General features: G+C 36.5%; 2 protein-coding genes across 4 annotated transcripts in view; one reads left to right on the top strand and one right to left on the bottom strand.

Annotated features, from left to right (window-relative positions):
- The window catches only part of LOC145464280 (uncharacterized), a 212611-nt gene that overhangs the window by 148746 nt on the left and 50456 nt on the right, over positions 1–13409 (top strand). For all 3 annotated transcript variants that reach the window (XM_081448117.1, XM_081448116.1, XM_081448118.1), the window contains one exon: positions 10156–10315. The gene's annotated coding sequence lies outside the window, so the exon portion shown is untranslated. The remainder of the gene's footprint in view (positions 1–10155; positions 10316–13409) is intronic.
- LOC145463725 (eukaryotic translation initiation factor 3 subunit C-like) overlaps positions 1–13409 on the bottom strand; it is a gene marked incomplete at its 5' end in the record, with an annotated part of 85670 nt that overhangs the window by 46550 nt on the left and 25711 nt on the right. The window lies entirely within an intron of this gene.

The raw sequence follows: 13409 nt of genomic DNA, 5'->3' as shown, positions 1-13409 counted from the left end.
GCGCAATAAATTTGGTTTAATAGCATACTGCTTCATTTTAAAAGCAAAACAGAACATAGACGAGCCCAATATAATTGGTACAAAACTGGTGTAGCGTGTCTAATTAAACCGTCAATAACACTGTTGCCAAATCTGGCTGAAAGTAAAGAAACACGATCTGATGAAGTCAATGATGTTAAAATATTAGATTTTCAAAATTTATTCCCTAAGTTCTTTTCTAGTTTACGCCTGAAGAAGGACTTGTATTTTCAAACCTGTAAAAACAGCTCATCAGTATTCAAGCGTAAAGCTGATGTATTTGGATGTCTCATAAAGTTTAAAACAGTCCTTGTAGACATTAAGCAAGATTGCTTTTTTTAATGTTTCTCCGAAAACTTATTTTCCTCATCACAGTTTGATACAACTCTTATAATTTTAGAGAAGGAATGTCTAATTGCCGGTAGGTCTATCTTTCTATTTCTGGGGGAGTTTGTAACTATATCTTTACTGTTTTTTTCATGTGCTCAGCTCCCAAATCTTAGAATTCGAACCAATTATCGATAATCAACATTACCTGCATATCGAGAAAGGTTCGTCAGATGGCATAAATACACTAACGCGTTCTTTATCAGTTATGCATTATTATCATGGTCTATAGACTCTCTATAGTCCTCAGGGCTGTGTATTAAATAGCTCTCCCTTGTTCTCCGTAATGTTTTGTAAGTGAGAGCCACGCTCCAGGAAAAGTAATAGTGACTAGATGTCAATTTAATTCTTAACAACTGGTTCCTGTTTAATTGCGGCTTTCTTTGAGACTTCTAATTGCCAACGAGACAGCAAACTACATACTATTTTTAGTGGACGTCACCCGCCCCTCGCGTCAAGCGGCGCCTGCATCTTTGTTCTCCACGCACACCAATTGCTCTCTCACTGTGAATTTCTCTCCGTATTGCTGCTGGAGTCCTGCTGTCTCTGTTTCTCTGACATCAGGTGAGAATACAGGCTTGTTTTTTCAGTATTTTAAAATGTAAAGTGCTAATGCGGATAGAGTTTAAGTTTCTCGTTTCTGTGCTTCAAAGTCGTTGCCATTTGGAAATATTTGGAAACGTGTTTGTTGCCTCGAGGAATTTTTTTTTTTTGGCGAAAACTGACATAATGGTCATAATGGCAACACTAGTTGCCCATTGCTATAAACGTACAAAACTTTCCCACGGAGAGAATGAAACTGTTTTGATTAAGCCAAAGATCGATCACTTTTGAATTCTTATAAAAGTTGAGTTCCAAACTGTCTGAGGCTTTTAGATCTGTTCTGAGACTGATATATTCTTTAGACTGAGGAGAAATGAACAGTAACCGGTAGCTTTTGATATGTAATCTAGCGGCTTTTATAGTCGGTGATCAAGGTCCGAGCAAATGAACACGAAGACAGACCAGTACACACTGAGACAGTTTGTGATTTGTTGGTAATAAGTTTCCCCTTGCAACCAATCATTGACTTTCATGTTTGTTAATTGGCATCGGAATCAGGGCAACCAACACCCGGTTAAGCAGAGAAGAAGCTATTTCTCAAAATTCTTTTCCTTTTCTACCATAAAGTGACCTTGATGACATGATTTCATCTTAACAACAACTTTCCGTGATTGGATTCGAGTTGCACGATAGGAACTTGAAGGAGTCATCTATTTCTTAAGTATGGGTGGAAACTACTGCAAAACTACGTACGTCGAATGTTTAACATGATTATGATTGACTCTTAGTTTTTATTCATATTCAAACATTACTTTGAAGTTTTATGCAAATAACAATTAAGAGGTGTAAACTAAAGCACTCTGTTCAAAAACACAAGTGGAAATCAAATCAACATAAATGAGTTCTTAGGAATGAGCCAACGTGAACTCCAGCGCCGATAAATTTTATTTTATCGCATACTGCTTCATTTCAAAAGAAAAACAGATCATAGGCGAGGCCAGTATAATGGGTAGAAAATTCGTGTAACATGTCTAATTTTAAGCGTTTTAGAAGCAGTTGCGAAATCACAGCAGTTCAACTAGAGAGATACCATCTGAGGAAATAACAAACCATTGTTCAGTTGACGTCATCCGCCCCTCGCCTCAGGTGGTGCCTCCATCTTTAGTCTCCACGAAATCCAATTACTCTTCCAAGTTTATTGCTGCTATTTTTTTTTCTGACATCTGTGAATGTAGATTTTTTTCTCTGTATCTTGAAACAAAAAGTGCTAGTCTGGATAGAGTTTTTAAGGTGTAACCAACATGTTTGGCTAGAGAAGAAGGTATTACAAAGAGTTCATTCTTTAACCACCAAGCGCAACCATGGCATCATTTAATTATTGCAACAACGTTTTGATTGATTAAATCATTGAAACGTGAAAGAGTGCTCTAATTCTTCTATATGGGCGAACATTCTTGCAAAACTACATATATGATTATGATTGACTCTTGGTTTGTATTCATAGGCAATTGATAAAGACTAGAACTTGAGATAAATCGGTCAAAAAGCTATACTTGTTCGGTGCGGAAAATTTCATTGCAGTTTTATGCAATTAAAGATCAGGTTTTGTCTCAGCAACAAATTAACTGAAGCACTTTGTTCATTGAAAACAGTGAAAGACAAATGGACGCAACAGAGTTCTTAGGAATTAGCCAAAGTGACCTAGAGCGCAATAAATTTTGTTTTCTCGCATACCGCGTCACTTTAAAAGCAAAACAGATCATAGACGAGCCCAATATAATGGGTACAAAATTGGTGTAGCATGTCTAATTAAACCGTCTGTAACACTGTTGCCAAATCTTGGCTGAAAGTAAAGGAACACGATCTGATAAAGTCAATGATGTTACAACGTTAGATTAATAGCATTAATTTTTCAAGTTTGTATCTAGCTTACACCTGAAGAAGGACGTGTTTCCAAATTTGCAACTCGCGCTAGCTGCTAAAAAGAGCTCATCAGTATTCAAGCGTGAAACCGACCCATTTGGATGTCTCATAAATCTTAAAACTGTCTTCTTATGCAATAATTGAAATGTTTTAGTTGAAATCGTTCTCCGAAAACTTATTTTCTTCATCAAAGTTTGATGCAACTCTTTAACATTTTACAGAAGGAAGGCGTAATTGCCGGCCAATTTATCTCTCGATTTAAATCTCAGTAGCTTAAAGTATCGAAAAACAACATCTTCAGCGTATCAAAAATGTTCGTCAGATCCCAGCATGAAGACATTAACTCGTTCTTCCCATGTATCAGCTATAATGGTCTAATGTTTTTAGGGCTGTGTTTCAAATAGCTTTTGCTCTGTTTAGTTACCGTAATGTTTGTTAAGTGAGAGCCACGCCCCAGAAAGAGGAATAGTGATTACATGTCAGTCTAATTCTTGACAACTTGTTCCTGTTTAATAGCGGCTCTCTTTGTGAACGTTTGAGAATCTTCTGATTGCCAAGGAAATAGCAAAATAACAAAGCATTCTTTAATTAACGTCATCCGCCCATATAGGCCCGTCGTCTCTGGCATTGGCTTCATTTTCAGTCTTCAAGCTAGTACTGCACTACCTTTTTTGATGTGAATCTCCCAGTGTATTGCTGCTGTCTTCCATTTCTTTGACATTTGTGAATGCAGGTTTGTTTGTCTTTATTTCAAAACGCAGAGTGCAAATCTGGATTAAGTTTAAGTTTAGCGTTTTAGTGCGCTTCAAAAACGTTGCCGTTTGGTAATTTTTGGACGTCGATCAAACGTGTTTGTTGACTCGAGAAGTTTTCCGTTATCACTTACAAACATTGGCATAATGGCAACAAAAGTTGTTAGCTCTTTCATTAAGCATTGTTCTGATATTACATTGGTTATGTTTGCCCATCCGCTGTCAACACAACTCTTCTACGAAGCTAAGAGAGTTGTTTTAGGCTTTATCGATCACTTTTGAACGCTCAAAAAAGTTGAGTTCGAAAAACGCCTAACGCTCTCAGAATTGGGGAGAATATACTCTTTGGAGCGGTCAAGCAAAATGAACAGTAACCGATAGCTTTTGATGTTTAATCTAGCGGATTTTGTAGTCGGGGATCATTTTCTGAGCAAATGAACATGAAGACAGACAAGTTCACACTGAAGACAGTTTGTGATTTGTTGGTAATAACTTTCACCCCTTTACTGCCAGTCATTGACTTTCATTTCTGTCAATCGTCATCGAAATCAGCGTGACCGACACCGTTGAGCAGAGAAGAAACTATTTCTCAAAATTCTTGATTTCATCTTAACTACAGTTTTCTGTGACTGTTTTCGAGTCGCATGATAAGAACTTGAAGGAGTAATTTTTCTTAAGTACGGGTGGAAACTACTGCAAAACTACGAACATCGAATGTTTAAACTGATTATGATCTACTCTTAGTTTGTATTCATTGGTATTTCATAATACTCTAGGAAATGCGGTTAAAACTGAATAGTCTGTAAAGCAAACATTTGGCGAAACTTCGATTCCAGGTTAATACGAATAAAATTTAGACTTAATGTTTTATCTCCGTAACATAAAAACTAAGGCGCTCTGTTCAAAACCACAAGTGGAAATCAAACCAACATAACTGAGTTCTTAGGAATTAGCCAAAGTGAACTCCAGCGGCGATAAATTTTATTTCATCGCATACTGCTTCATTTCTAAAGAAAAACAGATCATAGACGAGGCCAATATAATGGGTCCAAAATTGGTGTAGCATGTCTAATTTTAAGTGTTTTAAAAGTAGTTGCGAAATTACAGCAGTGCAACTCAAGAGACACTACCTAATGAAGTCAATGATGTTAACTAAATCGGTCTCTATGTTATGTATTATTATTATGGTTTTTAGTCACCAGAACTGTGTTTAAAAATAGCTTTGTTTTTTTTACCGTACTGTTTGCAAAGCGAAAGCCACGCCCCAGAAAAAGTAGTACTGATTAATTTTCAATTAATTTCTTGACAACTGGTTCCTTTTTAATAGCGGCTTTCTTTGAAAACCTTCGATAAACTTCTCATTGCCAAGGAGACAGCAAATAACAAACCATTGTTCAGTTGACGTCATCCGCCCCTCGCCTCAGGTGGTGCCTCCATCTTCAGTCTACACGAAATCCAATTACCCTTCCAAGTTTATTGCTGCTATTTTTCTTTTTCTGACATCTCGTTGAATGCAGATTTTTTTCTCTGTATTTTAAAACGATAAGTGCTAAGTGCTAAGAGTTCATTCCTTTACCACCAAGTGACCCAGCTGATGGCTTCATTCAATTATTGCAGCAACGTTTTGATTGATTAAATCATTGAAACGTGAAAGAGTGCTCTAATTCTTCGGTATGGGCGAAAATTCTTGCAAAACTACATACATAACTGTGATTGACCCTTGGTTTGTATTTATAGACAATGGATAAAGACTAAAACTTGAGAAAAATCAGTCAAAAAGCTACACTTGTTCGGTGAAAATTTCATTGCAGTTTTATGCAATTAACGCTCAGGTCTTGTCTCTGTAACAAATAAACTGAAGCACTTTGTTCATTGAAAATAGTGAAAGACAAATGGACACAACAGAGTTCTTAGGAATTAGCCAAAGTGACCTAGAGCGCAATAAATTTTGTTTTCTCGCATACTGCTTCATTTTAAAAGCAAGACAGATCATAGACGAGCCCAATGTAATGGGTACAAAACTGGTGTAGCATGTCTAATTAAACCGTCAGTAACACTGTTACCAAATCTTGGCTGAAAGTAAAGGAACACGATCTGATAAAGTCAATGATGTTACAACGTTAGATTAATAATAGCATTAATTTTTCAAGTTTGTGTCTAGCTTACTCCTGAAGAACGGCATGTGTTTCCAAATTTGTAACTCGCGCTAGCTACTATAAGGAGCTCATCATTATTCAAGCGTGAAACCGACCCATTTGGATGTCTCATAAACTCTTAAAACTGTCTTCTTATGCGATACTTGAAATCTTTTAGTTGAAATCGTTCTCCGAAAACTTATTTTCTTCATCAAAGTTTGATGCAACTCTTTAACATTTTACAGAAGGAATGTGTAATTGCCAGCCAATTTATCTCTCGATTTAAATCTCAGTAGCTTAAAGTATCGAAAAACAACATCTTCACCGTATCAAAAATGTTTCGTCAGATTCCCGCATGAAGACATTAACTCTTTCCTCTTATGTATCAGTTATAATGGTCTTGTGTTTTCAGGGCTGTGTTTCAAAAAGCTTTTGCTCTGTTTACCGTAATGTTTGCTAAGTGAGAGCCACGCCCATGATAAAGGAATATTGATTACATGTCAGTCTAATTCTTGACAACTTGTTGCTGTTTAATAGCGGCTTTCTTTCTTTACATGCAAGGGATTAACACGTTTATCCAGAATTGATTTGCGTCAATAACGTTGTTAGTATTTGAAAAGCACATTTTGACTTTTTGCCATTGAAAACCAACATTGCCATCATCGTCATCATCATCATCAAACTACACAGTGAAACACTAATAGTGAGACACCTATGTTGTTGAAATATATTAAGATGCGCCTTCAGTTTAATTCTTTGTTTCAAGGTATTTCTTTGTTTGATTTTCTCTGATCTTTGAATGTAGGTCAGGCGAATGATAATTTTTATATATTCAAAACTTTTGGCTCTGTCGGAACTCTGGTGGATGCTTTATGTGAAAAACCTCTCTTTAATCTCTAATATAAGATCGTCGCGAATTCGCCTTTGACAGAAGCACCCGCAGAGACGCTCACTGACAGAGTTCTTGGAAATTAGCCAAAGTGAAGTTGAACTCAAGAAAATTTTGTTGGAAAACATATTGCTCCATTTGTTTGGCATGTCTAATTTAACCGTCACCAAGTTACACAGTTGTAAAATAATTTTAGAGAAGGAAAGTGTAATTGCCTGTCAAATTTACTATCTTTAAATTTCTTGAGCGTTTTGCTATGGCACATTTGAGTATTTTTTCCATGTGTTCTGGTTCAAAATCTCAGTAGCCAAAACTATCGAAAAGCAACATCCCTGGTATCAAAAAAGCTATGTCAGATGCTACCATGTCTATGTATTATGGTCTAAAGTCCTCAGGGTTGTGGTGTAATTACAAACTTTGCTTTGTTTCTTCCTGATGTTTGCCGCACAACAGCCGCGCCCCCCAAAATAAGATACTGTCTAAATGTCAATTTAATTCTTGACAACTGCCTTCTAATTATTTTAGGCTTGCTCTAAGGTTAAACAGACCGTTTTTGATAAGAAGAAGTCATCCGCCTTTCGGTACAGACGTTCCTTGTATCTTCAGTCTTCAAGCACTTGAATATTCCTGTCTCGTTGTGAATTTACCAGTGAATTGCTGCTGTCTTTGATATCTCTGGATGCAGGTTTGTGTTTTTGTATTTTAAACTGAACGTTTAGTGCTAATCTGGATAGAGTTTGTATAGCGTATTATAGTGCTGTTTTGGAATATTTCCTAATATTTAATTTAGACGTTTTCCCGTTATCGCTTCATTCACTTGCGAACATATTTTGTTCTTTTATCTAGGACTCTCGCTGTTGTAAGCTTTATTGATCTTGTTTGAATTCTAATAAGAACCGAGTTCCAAAACCATCTGACGCCTTTAGATGTTTTCAGAATACATTTTTTTCAGAGTTGAGCAACATTAAAACGGTAACAAGTAGCTCTTGATTTGTCAAAGCGATTTCTGTATTCCGTGTTCACTATCCTGACAATTGTGAACATGAAGGTAGACTAATTCACCAACAGATTGTCATTTGTTCGTAATCAGTTTCTTCTTTACCACTTATCTTGTAACTTCGCATCAAAATCAGTGTAACCAACATGTTTGGCCAGAAAACAAGCTATTACATAAAATTCCTTCTTTTCAGTTCCCAACTAGTCGGAACTTGATGACATAATTTCATCATCTCAACGATTCAAGTCGAACGATAGCACTCCGCTAATTTCGGTTTGGGCGGAAACTACTGCGAAACTACAGTACGTCGATTGGTCTTGGCTTCACAGTATTCATCAGCAATTGATAAAGACTGGAAAATGTGATTAAAAATTCGCCAGAAAGTTTAGTTTTGAGCAAATATAATTTAGTTTCACGTAATTAACACTTGGACTTAAGGCTCGGAAAGACATAAACTGAAGAAAGCTGTTCATGTAGACGCAAAATTCTTGAGAATAGTTAAAGTCAATGATTTGTTTTAATAGGATACTGCTCCCTTTTTAAACCAAAACATATAACAGAGTGTCCCTGGCTTATTTGAACTGTCGCTTACAAAGTTGCGAAATCATGGCAATTCAACTGGAGAAATACTATCCGATGAAGTCAGTGATGTTGAAACTTTGGATTATCAGCATTTATTTATTAATTTTCTTTCTAGCTAACGCTTGAAGAGGGATGTGTGTTTTTGAACTTGTAAACTCGTACTAGCTGCTAAAAAGAGGCAAGTGACAGATCAGAATCACCGCTCGAAAAGTGAATTAGATCATTTTCATGCCTACCTTTTTAAGCTATCACTGAGATTCTTTTGAAACCTTTCTCCAAAGACGTCATTTTCCCCATCAGAATTTGATGCAACTCTTAATTATTTTACAGAAGGAATGTGTTATTGCTGGCCTACTTATTTTCGTATTTCTGGAGGAGTGTAGTTAAACTTTTTGTTTTTTTGAAGTATTCCGCCGCCAAATCTCAGTAATCAAAACTATCGAAAAACAAATCATCCGAGTATCAAAGAAGATTCGTCAGATTGCAAAAAAATAGTTACGATGTGGCAATTAAATTCTTGACAACTTGTGCCTGTTTGATTGCGGCTTTCTTTGAGAACGTTCGAGAAACTTCTTATTGCCAAGGAGACAGGAAATACCAGACATTATTTAACTAACTGCATCCGCCCATATAGACCCTTCGCCTCAAGCTGTCCCTTCATCTTTTACTATTCCGTCCTCTCTTGTGAATTTCCCAGTGCATTGCTGCACTTTTCCTTTCTTTGAAATCTCTTAATGTAGGCTACTTCTATTTTTTTAAGAAAGAGCGAATCTGGGGAGTTTAAGTGTAGCGTTTTAGTGCTTCAAAAGCGTTGCTGTTTGAGAATATATGGACAATTAAACGTCTTTCTTGTTTTAAGTAGTGCCGGGTAGAATGGCTCAAATTAATAGCTGTATCAGTTCTAAACCGTTTCGTGCCTGGCTGTTTATTTGGCATGTTGATCCTGCCAAGCCCATTCTACGACAATCGATTAAAACCGTTCGCCTTTAACCTTTGCAATTGTTCACTATCAGTTTAAAACAACGCGAAGGTATCTATAACAGCGTCTCACTCCTTGGCATTCCATTACACGCAAGGAATTAGCACCTTTATCTAGGATTGATTTGCGTCAATAACGCTGTTAGTATTTGAAAAGCATATTTTGACTTTTTGCCATTGAAAACCTACATTGCCATCATCGTCATCATCATCATCAAACTACACAGTGAAACAGTAATAGTGAGACACATATGTTGTGGAAATATATTAAGATGCGCCTTCAGCTTAATTCTTTGTTTCAAGGTATTTCTTTGTTTGATTTTCTCTGATCTTTGAATGTGGGTCAGACGAATGATAATTTCTATATATTCAAAACTTTTGGCTCTGACGGAACACTGGTGGATGCTTTATGTGAAAAACCTCTCTTTAATCTCTAATCAGTAAGATCGTCGCGACTTCGCCTTTGACAGAAGTACCCGCAAAGACGCTCACTGACAGAGTTGTTGGAAATTAGCCTAAGTGAAGTTGAACTCAAGAAAATTTTGTTGGAAAACATACTGCTCCATTTGTTTTGGCATGCCTAATTTAACCGTCAGCAAGTTACACAGTTTTAAAATAATTTTAGAGAAGGAAAGTGTAATTGCCTGTCCAATTTACTATCTTTGTATTTCTTGAACGTTTTACTATCGTACATTTAACTATTTTTTCCCTGTGTTCTGGTTCAAAATCTCAGTAGCCAAAACTACTGAAAAGCAACATCCCCGTATCAAGGAAGCTTTGTCAGATGTTGCTATGTCTATGTATTATGGTCTAAAGTCCTCAGGGTTGTGGTGTAATTAAATAGCTTTGCTTTCTTTCTCCGTGATGTTTGCCGCACAAGAGCCGCGCCCCCAAAAATAAACTGTCTAAATGTCAATTTAATTCTTGACAACTGCTTTCTGATTATTTTAGGCTTGCTCTGAGGTTAAACAAACCGTACTTTATTAGAAGAAGTCATCCGCCCTTCGGTACAGACGTTCCTTGCATCTTCAGTCTTCAAGCACTTGAATATTCCTGTCTCGTTGTGAATTTACCAGTGTATTGCTGCTGTCTTTGATATCTTCAGATGCAGGTTCGTGTTTCTTTATTTTAAACTGAACTTTTATTGTTAATCTGGATAGAGTTTAAGTATAGCGTATATTAGTGCTGTTTGGGAATATTTGGACAATCGAGCTAGGAGTTTTCCGTCATCGCTTGCGAACATTCTTAGCTCTTTGATCTAAGACTCTTGTAATAAAGCCGCCGCGTTGGCTGTGTTTCTGTATATCGCTATAAACGCAAGTATTCTACAAAGCGAAGGAAGCAGTTAAAAGCCTTAATATCGATCGCTTTTGAATCCTTTTAAGAACCGAAACGTTGCCAAACTAAAGTTTTTAGAAGCGTTCAGAATATATTCTTCAGAGTGGAGCAACATTAACATGGAACCAATAGCTCTTGATACGTTATCTGGCAACTTCTGTATTCGGCGATCACGTTATTTTCCTCATCAGTGTTTGATGCAACTCTAAATAATTTTACAGAAGGAATGTGTAACTGCCAGCCAACTTATATTTGTATTTCTGGAGGGTTTTATATTACAACATATTTTTTCATGTGTTACCGCCCCAAATCTCAGTAACCAAAACTATCGAAAAAAAAATCATTCGCGTATCAAAGAAGTTTCGTCAGATTGCACGAAAGACACTCACCCCTTCTTGTTGCTGTAGTCGTAAATAGTTTTTCCTTCGTTTCTCCGTGATGTTTTCCGAGTAAGAGCCACGCCCCAGTAAAAACAGTACTTACGATATGTCAATTTAATTCTTGACTGAGAGACAACTTGTTCCTGTTTAATTGCGGCTTTCTTTGAGAACTTTCGAGAAACTTCTTATTGCCACGTGAAGGAGATAGGAAATAACAGACATTCTTTAACTGACATCACCCACTCATATACACCCCTCGCCTCAAGCTGTCCCTTCATCTTTTAGTCACTTTTCCTCTGTTGTGAATCACACAGTTTATTGCTGCTGTTTTTCTTCCTTTGACATCTGTAAATGTAGGTTTGTTCTATTTTGAAACGTTCGGGGCTAGTTTAAAGAATTTAGGTGTAGCGCGGTTTAGGTGCTTTAAAAGCGTTGCTGTCTGACAATATTTGGACAATCAAACATGTTTGTTCCGTCAAGAAATTTTTCGTTATCACTTCCAAACATTGGCATATTAGCAACATCAGTTGTTTTCTCTTTTATTTTGCATTCTTGTGATACCACAGTGCCTGTGATTACCCATCGCTATAAGCACAAATCTTCTGCAAACCTTTGGAAGCTGTTGTGAGTTTTATCGATCACGTTCCTACAATTGTAGCTCTTAGACGTTTTAAGGATACATTTCTAGAATAGAGCAAAATGATCAGTAACCAATAGCTCCTGATATGTTAATCGTTCAGCTTTTGAGTACTACTCTCAGAGGATTTGCTGGAAGACAAAAAAACTCAGAGATTTAGTGCTGACCGATTGTGGTAACTAGTTTCTCCTTTACTGACTACCAATCATCGACTGTAATCTTCGTTACTCATCGAATTCAATAGACTCAGTACAAATAACATCTTTGACCAGAAAAGAAACTATTGTATAAAGATCATTCTCTTTCCTAGTCGCTATCTTGATTCCATTTTGCGAAAACTTTGCCTAATTTAATGGAGTAACATAATGAGCGTAACTAACTACGCACTGACTCTTTAACTGGGAGCATAAGTGACTAATAAGGGCGAAAATCTCTGCTGCAAAAACTACGCACTTTGGCACTAAGGCATAAGCAATTGGTTAAGAACTCATTTGAATTACAGTTTTATGTAAATGATATTCTATATATTACTGAGGCGGAACTATAGAACTTAAGATCCTGTCTATTTAAATCATATGACAACTGCTAGATGTGTAGGAATTTTATTAAAAGAAAGCTAAATGATTCCGATAGCTGTGTAGCCTACTGCACAGACCTTCTTTGGAAAGGAAAGATTGAGTAACCCGCCCAAAGAGAGGCTAATCAGCGGGAGTAACAATATAACTGGCAGCTGTTCTATTGTCCGCTTTTTCAAGTAGTTAGTAGAATGGTTCAAATTAATAGTTGCTGTAACAGGTCTAAACCGTTCCGTGCTTGGCTGTTTATTTGCCATGTTGATTTGGCCAAGCGCATTCAGCGCCAAGCCATTAAAACCGTGAAACTTTAACCTACTCAATTGGTCATTATCAGTTTCAAGCCACGCGATGGTCTCTATAACGGCGTCTCACTCCACGGCATTCTATTACACGCTAGGAATTGACGTCGAAAGTTTAACATGATTATATGATTGACTCTTAGTTTTTATTCATAGTTTTTTCATAATACACTAGAAAATGCGATTAAAAATTACTTTGAAAAGCAAACGTTTGGTGAAAATTCAATTGCAGTTTTATGCAAGTAACAATTAAGCTTTTAAGGTTTCGCCTCGGTAAGGTATAAACTAAAGCGGCGCTCTGTTCAACTGAAAACACAAGTGAAAATCAAACCAACATAACTAAGTTCTTAGGAATCAGCCAGAGTGAACCCTAACGCCGATAAATTTTATTTCATCGCATACTGCTTCATCTCAAAATCAAAACAGATGATAGACGAGGCCAATATAATGGGTACAAAATTGGTGTAGCATGTCTAATTTTAAGTGTTTTAAAAGTAGTTGCGAAATCACAGCAGTTCAACCAAAGAGACACCATTCGGCTGATGAAGTCAATGATGTTAACTGACTCGGTCTCTATGTTATGTATTATTATCACGGTTTTTAGTCTTCAGAACTGTGTTCAAAAATAGCTTTGTTTTCTTTACCGCACTGTTTGCTAAGCGAAAGCCACGCGCCAGAAAAAGTAGTTGTGATTCTTTTTACATTAATTTCTTGACAATTGGTTCCTTTTTAACTTGAATTTTTATATCAAAAACCAGAGATTTGGTATTTCGAAAAAAAATGTACGACTTGTCTTTTTAAGTTTTAAATACATACAACTCGGATTTATACCGTAAAAATAAGGATTTTAAACACCACATTGTGTACAGCTTATATTTTGACCACAAAATTGGACTTGTTTTCTTTCTAAAAACACAAAGATTTTTTACTGCAAATATCCGAAATTTTTAATTTCTAAATACACAATTAACTCTTT

This window comes from Orbicella franksi, chromosome 12 (genome assembly GCF_964199315.1).
Source record: "Orbicella franksi chromosome 12, jaOrbFran1.1, whole genome shotgun sequence".
NCBI classification, from domain to species: Eukaryota; Metazoa; Cnidaria; class Anthozoa; order Scleractinia; family Merulinidae; genus Orbicella; species Orbicella franksi.
This window is presented reverse-complemented; position numbering and strand designations above follow the sequence as displayed.